Below are 15,494 nucleotides of genomic sequence, written 5' to 3'. Positions count from 1 at the left end.
GATAAAACATATAATTTTTGATGTGGAATGCTACCTAGCATAATCTTGATCATGTAATCTAATCATGGCATGAATATTAAGACACGAGTGATTCAAAGCAATAGTCTATCATTTAGCATTAAGACAATAATACTTCAAGCATACTAATAAAGCAATCATGTCTTTTAAAAATAACATGGCCAAAGAAAGTTATCCCTACAAAATCATATGGTCTCTCTATGCTCCATCTTCATCACACAAAATATTTAAATCATGCACAACCCCGATGACAAGCCAAGCAATTGTTTCATACTTTTGATGTTCTCAAACCTTTTCAAATTTCACGCAATACATGAGCGTGAGCCATGGATACATCACTATAGGTGGAACAGAATATGATCATGGGGGTTGTGTGGAGAAGACGAAAAAGGGAGAAAATCTCACATCGATGCGGCTAATCAACGGGCTATGGAGATGCCCGTCAATTGATGTCAATGTGAGGAGTAGGGATTGCCATGCAACAGATGGACTAGAGCTATAAGTGTATGAAAGCTCAGATTGAAACTAAGTGGGTGTGCATCCAACTTGCTTGCTCATGAAGACCTAGGGCACTTGAGGAAGCCCATCGTTGGAATATACAAGCCAAGTTCTATAATGAATATTCCCACTAGTATATGAAAGTGATAACTCAAGAGACTCTCTATATGAAGAACATGGTGCTACTCTGGAGCACAAGTGTGGTAAAAGGATAGTAACATTGTCCCTTCTCTCTTTTCTCTCATTTTTATAGGCTTCTTTGGCCTCTCTCTCTCTCTCTCTCTTTTTTGGGGGGGGGGCTTCTCTGGCCACTTTTATTTTGATAACCTCACATGGGACAATGTTCTAATAATGATGATCATCACACTTTTATTTACTTACAACTCAATATTACAACTCGATACTAGAACAAAGATGTGACTCTATATGAATGCCTCCGGCGGTGTACCGTGATGTGCAATGATCTAGCGTAGCAATGAAATCAAAAAACGGACAAGCCATGAAAACATCATGCTAGCTATCTTACGATCATGCAAAGCAATATGACAATAAATTCTCAAGCCATGTATATGATGATGATGGAAGTTGCATGGCAATATACTCGGAATGGCTATGGAAATGCCATGATAGGTAGGTATCGTGGCCGTTTTGAGGAAGATATAAGGAGGCTTATGTGTGATAGAGCGTATCGCATCACGGGGTTTGGATGCACCGGCAAAGTTTGCACCAACTCTCGAGGTGAGAAAGGGCAATGCACGGTACCGAAGAGGCTAGCAATGATGGAAGGGTGAGAGTGCGTATAATCCATGGACTCAACATTAGTCATAAAGAACTCACATACTTATTGCAAAAATCTATTAGTCATCAAAACAAAGTACTACGCGCATGCTCCTAGGGGGATAGATTGGTAGGAAAAGACCATCGCTCATCCTCGACCGCCACTCATAAGGAAGACAATCAATAAATATCTCATGCTCCAACTTCGTTACACAACGGTTCACCATACGTGCATGCTACGAGAATCACAAACTTCAACACAAGTATTTCTACAATCCACAACTACCCGCTAGCATGACTCTAATATCACCATCTTTATATCGCAAAACTATTGCAAGGAATCAAACATATCATATTCAGTGATCTACGTGTTTTATGTAGGATTTTATGACTAACCATGTGAATGACCAGTTCCTGTCAACTCTCTAAATAGATATAAGTGAATGAAGAGAGTTTAATTGTTTCTTCAAAAGATATGCCCACGCTCTAACTAATATAAGTGAAGCAAAAGAGCATTCTACAAATGGCGGTTTTCTATGTGTAGGGAAACAAGCAATCCAAACTTCAAATGATATAAGTGAAGCACATGAAGCATTCTATAAAGCCTTACTCAAAAGATATAAGTGAAGTACAATGAGCATTCTATAAATCAACCATGGACTGTCTCATACCAGCATGGTGCGTCAAAGAAAAGCGAGAACTAAATGCAAAGGACGCTCCAAAATTTGCACATATCACATGAAAGAAACGAAACCGAAAACATACCGATACTTGTTGAAGAAAGATGGGATGCCTTCCGGGGCATCCCCATTCTTAGACGCTTGAGTCTCCTTGAATATTTACTTGGGGTGCCTTGGGCATCCCCAAGCTTGAGATCTTGCCTCTCCTCCTTCTCCTCATATCGAGACCTCCTCGATCTTTGATCACTCCATCCACACAAAACTCAACAGAAAGCTCGGTAATATCCGTTAGTATAATAAAGCAAATCACGACTCTAAGTACTGTTGCAAACCAATTCATATTTTGTTTTTGCATTGTAGCTACTGTAATATAACTTTTCCATGTCTTAATCCACTGATAGAAATCGATAGTTTCATCAAAACAAGCCAATTATGCATCAAAAACAGAATCTATCTTAAACAGGACAGTCTGTAGTAATCTGAACATTCACCATACTTCTGGTACTCCAAAAATTCTGAAAAAATTGGGAAAAATAAAATAATTATAGAAATATAGTGCAAAAAGTTTCAGAACCGTTTGACATTCCAGTAAAAAAATGTAAAATCGCGCACTACAGCCAAAGTTTCTGTTTTGCACCATACAAACCAACAAGCAATGTAAACATCCTAAAGGCAAATCTTGGCACATTATTTTTATGATACAATGGATTTGTACAAGGGGATAATTATTTTTGTTAAAAAGTTTCTGTAATCAAGGGTCACAAAGTTTCCATGGGCATGAAGAAAGTTCAAGGCTAGCTCCCACTTTAACAATGATCGTCTTTCTCACTTTCGCTTTTCTTTTTGAAAAAGTTTTAGGTTCCCCTCTTTATTTTTTTGTTTTTAAACTTTATAAAAGCACACAACATAAATAAATGACTCTCTAAAACTTCCGGGTTGTCTCCCTGGCAGCGCTTTCTTTAAATCCATTAAGCTAGGCATATAGTGCTCAAGTAATGGATCCACCCGGATCCCAAGGTATATCAAAGCCAATTTTAATTAACAATGATTTGCGATTTAGTAGTGAGCACAAAGTAACATATACCATGCAACAACAAAGTCTAACTCTCTTCCTATGCATCGGCATGTCATAAAAGAACAATTCATGCACACATAGTAAAGGCCAATGCATAGTATAAACAAATTCTTGCAATTTTATCATATTGGAAACATGGAGAGGCGGAGATTTAGTTCCTCTCTCATAATAATTGCAAGTAGGAGCAGCAAGCACATTCATATTATATCTATCAAAATCATCATGTGTAGTAGTAAAACGCAACCCATCAGTATAATCCTTAATAAGGGCAAACTTCTCCGATATAGTGTAGTCGGGAGAATTCAAAAAGATAATAGGACTATCATGTGTGGATGCAATAGCAACAATTTCATGTTTAACATAAGGAACTATAGCAAGTTCATCTTCATAAGCATAATTCATATTGGCATCTTGGCCACAAGCATAGCAAGCATCATCAAAAAGGGATATTTCAAAAGAATCAACGGGATCATAACAATCATCATAACATTCATCCTTCGGTAAATTCAAAGGGAAATTAAACAATGTATGGGATAAAGAGTTACTCTCATTAGATGGTGGGAACGGGTGATCAATCCGCTCTTCCTCGTTTTGTTCTTCGCTCTCCTCCTCATCTTTTTCATCCAATGAGCTCACAATGTCATTAATTTCTTCTTCCATAGACTCCTGCAAAATATTAGTCTCTTCTTGCACAGCGGAGGGGTCCTCAATATATGGTTTAATATAAGGATTAGAAGCATCATTATCATAGCATTTAATATAAGGATTAGAAGCATAATTATCATAGCAATATTTAAGTATGGCCAAATTTTCAGATTTGTAGAGACTAGTATCACACTCTTCAGTAAAAGAAGCAATTTCACAAGTACCCCTAAAAGCAACAAATTCTTCTATTCGTTCCACATCATAGTAATCATATATACCATTAGCATAAGAAGCTAAGGCTTCATTATCATTAAATTTGCATGAAAAGGGAAGGTGTGGAGCCTTCATAATAGAGAAACAAGTATAATCATGTCTCAAGCATAGATCCCGAGCATACCAACGGAACATATAAATTTGATCGCATAATAGTTTCCCTTTTTGAGTCAAGTGATAATCCCTAAAGTATTCACGTTGATCCAATGTGTCTCCCATTACATAATTGAATGGGGTTTTCTCAGGATTATCAAAGTAGTACATAATATCTTTCACATAATGAGCATCGAGGGTTTTAGGAGGTTCCCCGTCTCCATGAGTAGCAATAAACCTATTTTTTGGTATTTAGTGTTCCACATCCATAACTAAAGATAGAGAACAACTTAGAACAGCAAATAAAAATTACTTAGTGATAAAGCAAACAAGCACACACGAGAATATTCACCCCACGCTATAACTCCCCGGCAACGGCGCCAGAAAAAGGTCTTGATAACCCAGAAGTATAGGGGATCGATTGTAGCCTCTTTCGATAAGTAAGAGTGTCGAACCCAACGAGGAGCTAAAGGTAGAACAAATATTCCCTCAAGTTTTATTGACCACCGATACAACTCTACGCACGCTTGACGTTCGCTTTACCTAGAACAAGTGTAAAACTAGAAGTACTTTGTAGGTGTAATGGGATAAGTTTGCAAGAATATAAAGAGCACGTAAATAAAAACTTGGGGCTGTTTTAAGTAAAGAATCAATAAAGTTAGCATAGCGAGTGTGGAAAGTGGTGGTAGGAGTTGCGAAATTGTCCCTAAGCAATTGACTACTTTACTAGACCGATAGCAAGTTTTATGTGGGAGAGGCCACTGCTAGCATGTCATCCCTGACTTGGAATTCTATGCACTTATGATTGGAACTATTAGCAAGCATCCGCAACTACTAACGTTCATTAAGGTAAAACCCAACCATAGCATTAAGATATATTGGTCCCCCTTCAATCCCGTATGCATCAATTTCTATGCTAGGTTGAAGCTTCTGTCACTCTTGCCCTCCAATACATAGTCCTATCAACATACCACTAACCATATGGTGTGATCCACGCGCATGCTCATATGATGGGCACCAAAGGACAGCAACATAACCACAAGCAAATTAAACCAATCATAGCAATTCACCAATTACCGATAGGACAACGAAAATCTACTCAGACATCATAGGATGGCAACACATCATTGGATAATAATATGAAGCATAAAGCACCATGTTCAAGTAGAGGGTACAGAGGGTTGCAGGAGAGTGGAACACTGTAGATAGATGGGGGAAGGTGATGAAGATGTTGGTGAAGATGACGGAGGTGTTGGTGTAGATCGTTGTCGCGATGATGGCCCCGGCGGCATTCCGGCGCAACCGGGAGAGAGGGGGAGAGAGCCCCCCTTCTTCTTCTTCCTTGACCTTCCCCCCTAGATGGGAGAAGGGTTTCCCCTCTGGTCCATGGCTTCCATGGCGGCGGAGGAGCGAGAGCCCCTCTGAGATTGGATCTGTCTCTCTATTTCTGCGTTCCCCGATTCTGCCCTTTCACCGTTTCTTAAATTCCCGAAGATCCGTAACTCCGATTGGGCTGAAATTTGGACACGATTTTATTCGGATATTGGCTTTCTTGCGGCGACAGAAGGGCATCAACCGCCTTACGGAGTGGCCACGAGGGCCCAGGGCGCGCCCTACCCCTTGGGGCGCGCCTGTCACCCTCGTGGGCCCCTCGGGCATCGTCTCGCGTTGATTCCACTTCCCAAAATTCACATATATTCCAAAAAAATCTTTGCAAGTTTTTTTTTCCCATTTGGACTCCATTTGATATGGATTTTCTGCGAAACAAAAAACATGCAACAAACAGGTACTGGCACTGGGCACTGGATCAATATGTTAGTCCCAAAAATAGTATAAAAAGTTGCCAAAAGTATGTAAAAGTTTTAGAATATTGGCATGGAACAATAAAAAATTATAGATACGACGGAGACGTATCAAGGGGAGAGTGTTGTCCACTTAGCCTCGTAGACCGAAAGCGGAAGCGTTATGACAACGCGGTTGATGTAGTCGTACGTCTTCACGATCCGGCCGGTCCTAGCACCGAAGGTACGGCACCTCCGCGATCTGCTCACGTTCAGCTCGGTGACGTCCCACGAACTCTAGATCCAGCTGAGGTCGAGGGAGAGTTTCGTCAACACGACGGCGTGATGACGGTGATGATGAAGCTACCGGCGCAGGGGTTTGCATAAGCACTGCAACGATATGACCGAGGTGGAAATCTGTGGAGGGGGGCACCACACACGGCTAAACAATCAACTTGTGTGTCTATGGGGTGCCCCCTCCCTCGTATATAAAGGAGTGGAGGAGGGGAAGGGCCGGCCCTCTCAGGCGCGCCCAAGGGGGGAGTCCTACTCTCGGTGGGAGTAGGATTCCCTCTTCCCTAGTTGGAGTAGGCGAGAAAGGAAGGGGGAGAGAGAGGGAAGGAAAGGGGGGCCAGCCCCCACCCAATTCGGATTGGGCTTGGGGAGCGCGCCCTCCACCTTGGCCGCCACCTCCTCTCTCCCACTAAGGCCCAATAAGGCCCATTGACTCCCCGAGGGGTTCCGGTAACCCCCCGGTACTCTGATAAATGCCCGAACTCATTCGGAACCCTTCCGATGTCCAAACATGGCCTTCCAATATAACGATCTTTATGTCTCGACCATTTCGAGACTCCTCGTCATGTCCGTGATCATATCCGGGACTCCGAACTACCTTCGATACATAAAAACACATAAACTCGTAATACCGATCGTCACCGAACGTTAAGCGTGCGGACCCTACGGGTTCGAGAACTATGTAGACATGACCGAGACTCATCTCCAGTCAATAACCAATAGCGGAACCTGGATGCTCATATTGGTTCCTACATATTCTACGAAGATCTTTATCGGTCAAACCGCATAACAACATACCTTGTTCCCTTTGTCATCAGTATATTACTTGCCTGAGATTCGATCGTCGGTATCTCAATACCTAGTTCAATCTCGTTGCTGGCAAGTCTCTGTACTCGTTCCGTAATGCATCATCCCGCAACTAACTCATTAGTCACATTGCTTGCAAGGCTTATAGTGATGTGCATTACCGAGAGGGCCTAGAGATACCTCTCCGACAATCGGAGTGACAAATCCTAATCTCGATCTATGCCAACTCAACAAACACCATCGGAGACACCTGTAGAGCATCGTTATAGTCACCTAGTTACGTTGTGATGTTTGATAGCACACTAAGTATTCCTCCGGTATTCGGGAGTTGCATAATCTCATAGTCATAGGAACATGTATAAGTTATGAAGAAAGCAATAGCAATAAACTAAATGATCATAGTGCTAAGCTAACGGATGGGTCAAGTCAATCACATAATTCTCTAATGATGTGATCCCGTTCATCAAATGACAACTCTTTGTCCATGGCTTGGAAACATAACCATCTTTGTTAACGAGCTAGTCAAGTAGAGGAATACTAGTGACACTCTGTTGGTCTATGTATTCACACATTGTCGGTGTACAAAAGTAGGGGCTCTCCTTTTGACCCCTTTACTTGTGCATGGGCAGTCTGAGCCACGCGCCGCGGCCACATGTAGCAGGGCAAAGGAGGGAAGCCGGAGAGAAGCCGAAGCCCAACACAAGATGATCAAGGCAACGCCAAAACCAGAAACACAAGACAACAAAGGGGCGAGGTGGAGTCCACCGGCAAGGCCCTTGCCGGGGCGACCTCCGCGGCCCCGGCAAGAGCCTTGCCGGGGCAACTTGCCCAAACACCAACAGAGCAAGCCGCCCTTGAGCCCACAGGTTCCAACCCAACCAACTACGATTGGACCAGGGCTCGAGAAGCACCTCTGTGGTGGCATGCAGATCTTTGTTAAGACCATGGATATATGAGATCAGATGAGGACCAGAAGACGGCGACCCTCGGCGGAATCCTTGCCGAGGAAAGCCACAAGACCCCCGGCAAGATCCTTGCCGGGGACGACTGCGCGCCACGGCGAGACCCTTGCCGGGCCCCCGGCAAGGCCCTTGCCGAGGACATCAGCGGGGCCACTGCCAGGCCCGCACCAGCCAAGTTTCCACCGCCGTTCACATGCAGCTGCTAGCTCAACCAGTTGGGCTGGCACCTGCGTGGCAACATGCAGCTTCCAGGCCAGATCAGCATGCGCCTGCGTGGCGGCATGCAGATCTTCGTGAAGACCCTACCACCGTGCCACCTCAGCTGCCTGCCTGCCTACATGGCGCCGCATGCATCGCTGGCCAGGGCGCGTGTCAAAGCAAGGAGGAGCGGCGACGGACGGGACGGGCCTCGCTCCCGTCCCCGATAAAGCTAGGGGACACCTAAGCGACGCATTAAATGCGTCTTGTCCTGTAATATGGGCGATAATCTCATAGTACTGTAGGCCTTTCCACCTCCTGTGTGCCACTGTGTCAGCCCCTTTCGACTATAAAAGGAGGCCCATGGCGTACTAGAGAGGGATTCGGCTCTTTGGAACTACGCAGCCACCATAGCTAGTTGGAGAGCTCAAGAACACTCAATACATCCACCGAAGCAGGACTAGGGTTTTACGCATCCTCGCGGCCCGAACCTAGGTAAACGATCGTTGTGCTGACTATTAATCCTGCTCTTCTCACAACCCTGCGCCCCGACAACCGTAGTAGGGATTCTTGTGATCCCATAGGCGTCGTTTCCCACCGACATCTTTGGCGCGCCAGGTAGGGGGCGGCAATTGTGAGAATCTGGTCTAGTAGTTAGCCTAGCAGTTCTTCATCACCATGGCTCCCAAGAAGAAGACGGCACGACGATCGGCTCATCAGGAGTCGAACGGCCCGTGCCAGTGCGGGCGAGCAGCGGGCCGGTCACGGACAGGACCCGGGCCGTGGTCCGCGAGCACCAGCATCGCTTTGGCAGTCAGAGCTTGGCAAGCGGCGCCGTTCGTGCGCTAGGCGACGAGCCGCACGCCACCAAATCCAAAGACGGAGCTGGGCCCCCCGCAGGTGGCGCGGGGCCCTCCAGGAGTGTCGTTGTGCCACCCATGGGCGGCACAGCAATCTCCAAGATGCCCACGCCGGCGCCCACAACACGCTCTTCCCAGGGTGCGCGCGACGAGCAGCGCCACCATGCTGGAGACCCCGGACACCGCCGTGGGAAGAGCCATGTGCATCGTCCGCGGGACGAAGGAGTCCAGCATGCTCGCCGAAGTGCTGGCGAAAATGGCACGCAACCGCTGGGCCGTGGTAGAGCTCCTTCTAACATAGTTAGAAGTCGAAGCGCGCCACGGTCCACGCAGCTGTCACCACCACCAATGCCAGCGGAAGCTTTGGCGCGTGCGCAGCTGCTCCTCGACTTCCCTCCTGCTGCGGAGAAGCTCGACGAGTGGAGGGCCACCATCCGGAGCCTCGTCGTCGTCGCCAACAAAGATGATCCGCGACCGGCGGGGCCCTCGGGCCGGCGCTCCACCGAGCCACCACATGCCAACGCCGGGAGGACCGGGGGTGCTGCGGTCACGGTGCACTCTCCTCCTCCACGCCAACCATCGCGGGTGTCGGCCCGTCGTGACGACGCTTGTGATAATATCTCTATAGCATCGTCCGACCCGCGGACCCACCGCGACCAGCGCCAAGTTCTTCGAGAACGAGCTCACGAAGATGCTCGAACCACAATCGAGCGCCAGCGTGATACACGCCACCAGTCGGACAGGCGGGCGGGACCCGCTATGGACCACCCAGCACCAGGGGGCTCCGGCGGCCTACCTTACGAGGTGGGCTGCCCAGCCTTTACCCGAGAGCTGCGGCAGTTCCAGTGGCCGTCCCACTGCACGTTCAAGCCCGATGTCGGCAAGAAGTACACTGGCAAGACCCATCCGTTAGAGTTCCTCAGCATCTACACCTTCGCGATGCAGGCTGCCGGAGCTCGCGACGACAAGGTGCTTGCCAATTACTTCCCGTTGGCACTGAAGCCCAATGTCATGTCTTGGTTGATGCACTTGCCGGCGGATTCCATTTCTTCTTGGTCGGATCTGTGCCATGAGTTCGTTGGCACCTTCACAGGAGGCCACCAAGCTCATGGCCAGGCCAGTGATTTGCATATCATTCCCCAGAAGGAAGGGGAAAACCTGCGCAAGTACATCCAGAGATTCAGCCGGGTGCAGTACAACATCCCCGACGTTCATCTCGCCGCCGTGATCAGCGCGTTCCATCAGAACATGCGCAACCGCAAGATGCGCGAAGAGCTGGCGATGACCAAGGTTAAGGATGTGGCCGAACTCTATGTTCTGGCCGATAGGTGCGCCCGGGCTGAAGAGGGAAGGAAGTACCCCGGCGAGGACGCCGGCGCGGAAACCGACTCTACTGATGAAGACACCGCCGCCCCGACGAAGAAGGGCCGGTGTCGCAACAGGAAACGCAAGGGCAAGACCGTGCTAGCTGTCGAGGGATCAGACAGCACCGGCGCTGCCAAGAAGGCCAAGGCAGACGACCCCGGCAAAGAGATTGCCGGGTGCGCCGCCTGCCGGGCCTTGGCGGCTGCCGACAGGCCAGGAAGCTCCGACAAGCAGTACTGCAAGATCCACCGCACCAAGGGCCACGACCTCCAGAACTGCCGACAAGTCGAGCTGCTTGCTGAGAAGAAAAAAGCTGAGTACGAGAGGCGGGACAAGGAGAAGGGCCGGGATGGTAACGAGGGATCCGGCAAGAAGCGTGGCGGCCAAGGAGGCCACCACGGCAAGGACAACCAGCAAGAGAGGCCCGCCCGGGGCCGTGACAAGAAGCAAGAAGACGATGATCATGATGAGGACGACATGTCAAGCGAGCAAGAGTTCCAGAAGGCTACGGAGGCCATGTGCGTCGATGGTGGCGCCTCACTGCATACTTCTCACCGCTAGCTCAAGAAGTGGGCGCGTGAGATTACAGCAGTAGAGCCATCGTTCGACGCTTAGAAGCCGCTGAAGTGGTCCAGCACGCCCCTCATCTTTGACACGAGGACCACCCTGACCGCACAACCGCGGTCGGGTGTTTGCCGTTGTTGGTCTCGCCAATGATACGCAACCTCAAGGTGAACAAGATGCTGGTAGACAGCGGGGCAGGCCTGAACTTGATCTCGCCCTTCGTGATCAAAAGGCTGCAAATTCCTGATGGAGACCTTGAGGAAACGGGCACGTTTCAAGGGGTCAATCTGGGGAGGAGCCAGTGATAACCCACAAGTATAGGGGATCGCAACAGTTTTCGAGGGTAGAGTATTCAACCCAAATTTATTGATTCGACACAAGGGGAGCCAAAGAATATTCTCAAGTATTAGCAGTTGAGTTGTCAATTCAACCACACCTGGATAACTTAATATCTGCAGCAAAGTATTTAGTAGCAAAGTAGTATGGAAGTAATGGTAACGATAGCAAAAGTAATATTTTTGGGTTTTGTAGTGATTGTAACAGTAGCAACGGAAAAGTAAATAAGCGGAGAACAATATGTGAAAAGCTCGTAGGCATTGGATCGGTGATGGAGAATTATGCCGGATGGGGTTCATCATGTAACAGGCATAACATAGGGTGACACAAAACTAGCTCCAATTCATCAATGTAATGTAGGCATGTATTCCGAATATAGTCATACGTGCTTATGGAAAAGAACTTGCATGACATCTTTTGTCCTACCCTCCCGTGGCAGCGGGGTCCTAATGGAAACTAAGGGATATTAAGGCCTCCTTTTAATAGAGTACCGGACCAAAGCATTAACATATAGTGAATACATGAACTCCTCAAACTACGGTCATCACCGGGAGTGGTCCCGATTATTGTCACTTCGGGGTTGCCGGATCATGACACATAGTAGATGACTATAGACTTGCAAGATAGGATCAAGAACTCACATATATTCATGAAAACATAATAGGTTCAGATATGAAATCATGGCACTCGGGCCCTAGTGACAAGCATTAAGCATAGCAAAGTCATAGCAACATCAATTTCAGAAGATAGTGGTTACTAGCGATCAAACCCTAACAAAACTAACTCGATTACATGATAAATCTCATCCAACCCATCACCGTCCAGCAACCTACGATGGAATTACTCACGCGCGGCGGTGAGCATCATGAAATTGGTGATGGCTGATCGTTGATGATGACGATGGCGACGGATTCCCCTCTCCGGAGCCCCGAACGGACTCCAGATCAGCCCTCCCGAGAGAGTTTAAGGCTTGGCGGCTGTCGGTGTCAAAATCGGCGGATCTCGGGTAGGGGGTCCCGAACTGTGCGTCTAAGGCGGATGGTAACAAGAGGTGGGGACACGATGTTTACCCAGGTTCGGGCCCTCTCGATGGAGGTAATACCCTACTTCCTGCTTGATCGATCTTGATGATATGAGTATTACAAGAGTTGATCTACCTCGAGATCATAGAGGCTAAACCCTAGGAGCTTGCCTATGGTATGATTGTCGTCGTCCTACGGACTAAACCCTCTAGTTTATATAGACACCGGAGGGGGCTAGGGTTACACAGAGTCGGTTACAAGGGAGGAGATCTACATATCCGAATCGCCAAGCTCGCCTTCCACGCCAAGGAGAGTCCCATCCGGACACGGGACGAAGTCTTCAATCTTGTATCTTCATAGTCCAACAGTCCAGCCAAAGGATATAGTCCGGCTGTCCGAGGACCCCTAATCTAGGACTCCCTCAGTAGCCCCTGAACCAGGCTTCAATGACGATGAGTGCGATGCGCAGATTGTCTTTGGCATTTCAAGGCGGGTTCCTCCTCCGAATACTCCATAGAAGATTTTGAACACGAGGATAGTGTCCGGCTCTGCAAAACAAATTCCACATGCCACCGTAGAGAGAATAATATTTCCACAAATCTAATCTGCTGACACATTCTGCAGCATGACATCACACCATGGCCTGGTCATTATTCGAACCGTTTTTCTCAACCAGCCATTGTACATATCGCGAGGCGGTTTTCTTGGCACGTCTTCTCGAAGCAGAGATCGTGTCCCCTTATCACGGTATTCTCATCAATACGGGTGTGGGTAACCTAACCGCGCCATCAATTACGGCGCTTGGGGAATAAGCGAGTTTACCAGGCAGGGGAGGCGCATAGTTCCTTCCGCCCTTATAAAGAGACAAGGATTCATATTTTTCACCCACGCCCTCTTCCTCCTTGCTCATCCATTCTTGCGCACTTGAGCTCCAGCACCCAAGTTCGCATTTTCTCCTCAAACCACTCCAAGCATGTCCGGAGCGGGAGGCAAGTGGATGGTCTCCTCCGTTACGAAGGAGGACATCACAAAGCTACGGGGAGCCGGATACCTTGCCGCGGATATCGCGCACCGGCTGCCTGATACGGGGCTGATCGTCCCTACTCCAGAACCCCATGAGAGGGTGGTATTTCTTACCCACTTCGTCCGCGGACTGGGATTTCCCCTCCACCCGTTTGTCCGCGGGCTCATGTTCTACTACGGGCTGGACTTTCACGATCTGGCCCCCAATTTCATCCTCAACATCTCGGCTTTTATTGTCGTGTGCGAGGCCTTCCACCGCATCAAGCACCACTTCGGCCTGCGGCTGAAGACCTTCAATGTTAAACCAAAGGTGGCGGTCGGCCAGCAAGCGGAGTGCGGAGGCGCCATGGTGGGCAAAATGCCCAACGTCACCTGGCTTGAAGGCTCCTATGTGGAGACCGTAAAGGGGTGGCAATCGGGGTGGTTCTACATCACCGAGCCGCGCGACACCAACTGGGTGGCGGCCCCCGAATTTTGATCCGGAATCCCCATGCGGCTCACCTCCTGGAAAGAGAAGGGCCTATCCTGGGGTTCCTCGGTAGAGCTGACCGGACTCCAGACCTGCGTCAAAAACATGATGAGCAAGAAAATCAAGCTTGTCAACATGGTCCAAGTCATGCTCTTCCGCCGGATCCTCCCGTGTCAAAGACGGGCATTCAATTTGTGGGAGTTCGACCCGGCCGAGCACCAGATGTTGCGAGAGCTCTTTGACACGACGCACAAGGACGTCTGGAAGGTGCTGTTCAAGGGCGCCGAGGTACCTCCTCCCCTTACCGAGGACCGCGGACTCAGCGCAAAGCGTCCTGCCAATCTGGTAAGTCTTTTATATCTCATAAGATGTTCTTTTCCCCAGTATAACCATGCGCGGGATCTAAGCCTCCACGCCATTTAACAGGACTGGGTAGCAACAGCGGAGCAGATCGATTGTCCAGCCCCCCTGCCCAAAGATCCAGCGGATGCTCTCCTAACAGAGATGCTGGTTTCGGTGCCTTATGAAGTGTCGGAGAAGAAGGCCACGGGGACCAGGAAGGGTCTCCGGCGCAAGGTTATATCGGACTCATCGTCCGAAAACACCGAGGCGCACTCCTCCCACGAAAACGAGGAGGAGGAAGAGGAAAGTTCTCCCCCCAAACTAGGGGGGACAGGAAAAGGAAGGCCGCCCCATCAGGGGAGGCCGAAGGGTCCAAGAAGCAAAGGACCCTCCTCTCGGACTGCTCCACGACGGCCGCTTTCAGCGATGAGGAGTGGTTACCCAGGGACAAGCCCCTGGCAAAGTCGTGAGTATCTGTCGCGCATGATTATGCAGTCCGTCCCGAGCCCATATCGACGTATCTTCGTCGGATGATTCTTTGGGCCCGTCAGATAGAACAACGATTCACTCCCGACCGCCTCCTCCCCCCGCCCTATGGACGACGCCGAGGTGTTGTCTCAAAGGGAACTGAACCAAGGGGAGACAGTTCCGGAGGCGCCCCAAGGCGACATTCCAGGCGCTAGGCGCACGAGGGGCAAGACTCCCCTGGGCCCTAACGCCGGGGGTAGCAAGTCTAGCCCCAAGCCTAATACGGCGCCGGAACCTCCAGCGGTTCCGGATTCTGTCAGGCAACCCCTTGCTAAGGGGGGCAAGTCGTCTGTGCCGATGGCCTTTGTCCATCCAGAGGCATCGGAAAACTTGCTGGAAGTGCTTCGCGGTGCTTCCATTGACGAAGAGCACCGCACTATTATGAGTGCGGTAGTCAAGAAGGTTCAGTCCGCTAAGAGCGGACTGACTGAAGCCTGTGTCAGCCTCCTAACCGGCTTTGAGGTAAGTAATCAAATTGTAAGAAAATGTTACAACATAGACAGTAGCCCCTGATGCTCTATTTGCCGTTCGCAGAGAAAGGCAGAATAGAGGATCAAATAATAGTCGCAGGAGTCTAATCAGAATGTGTCTATGTGAATAAGCAGGCTTCACTGCTGGCCGCCGCCGCTCGTACTGCGGAGGTCGCCGCACTAAAGCGAGACCTTGAGCGGTCCAAGGAAGAGCTCGGCCTTACCAAGAGGCAGCTCGAAGAGAACAATGGTAAGTGACACCCCGTCTGAATATTGATAAAGAAAAATTTGGTTTTGGAATAATAGGATCGTCATGAATTTTGCTAGGGGCCACGACCGAAGTGGCAGCCCTGCAGAAGGCGCTATCCGAGGCCGAAGACAGAGCGGCCAAGGAGCGCATCGAGCGAGAGAAGC

This window comes from Aegilops tauschii, chromosome 2 (genome assembly GCF_002575655.3).
Source record: "Aegilops tauschii subsp. strangulata cultivar AL8/78 chromosome 2, Aet v6.0, whole genome shotgun sequence".
NCBI lineage: Eukaryota > Viridiplantae > Streptophyta > Magnoliopsida > Poales > Poaceae > Aegilops > Aegilops tauschii.
The sequence above is the reverse complement of the archived record's forward strand: the minus strand, read 5'-3'. Positions refer to the sequence as shown.